This window comes from Aotus nancymaae, unplaced genomic scaffold (assembly GCF_030222135.1).
Source record: "Aotus nancymaae isolate 86718 unplaced genomic scaffold, 86718_ANA_hifiasm-v0.15.2.pri h1tg000057l, whole genome shotgun sequence".
Classification (NCBI taxonomy): Eukaryota; Metazoa; Chordata; class Mammalia; order Primates; family Aotidae; genus Aotus; species Aotus nancymaae.
The window spans coordinates 30,170,607-30,171,387 of NW_026988471.1; positions in this window are offsets into that span (position 1 = coordinate 30,170,607).

The window sequence follows — 781 nt, forward strand, 5'->3', positions numbered from 1 at the left end:
CCAGCGGGTAGCTCATTGAATATCGAGTGCCTCATGGGTCTCATGTGTGGTTGTTGTATCCTGAGCACTTGGCGCTTCACGTGCCTCATGTATATTTAGTGTGTGTCATGAATATTCAGTGCCCACTCAGCTCCTTCATCCCTTCCTATCTGTACATACGCACACATGCATCACATCTTTATCTATGCCTAACATGGCTCACAACCATTTGCTTCTACTTAGTTTCAACTATCCTCCTGATTGCTTTGTCTTATTTACTAGAGCAGAATCCAACATTCTAAGCCCAGCCAAGCCACATTACACCAGGTCTGTCTACTAGAATAGTAAACCCCAATTCTGAACTCCACTTTACAATCTGCAAAGGTCTTTCACATTCACAACCTGATTTCATCTTTGCCACTGTCCCATGAGGCAGAAGTTAATATCCCAGTTCAGAAGATGAGCACACTAAGGCTCAGAGTTCAAATGACTTTCCTCAGGCCACATGCATACATTCAGTTGATGGCAGAGAGGACATGAGCTCCAGTCCTCTGGCCTCTAGTCAAGCATGTTTCCAGTTCTATCAGCCCACCCCTGGATCATTTTAACTCCCTTAATGATCCCCAACTCTTGTAGCAGAACTTGCAGAATTCATACATTTTATTCCAGCTCCTGACCTGGTACAATCTGATCTGAAAAAGCTATTACTTCTGGTACTCTGGGTATCAGACACACACACACACACACACACACACACACACACACCCACAGAGAAAGGAGCTGCAGCAATGAGCAGGCCTGA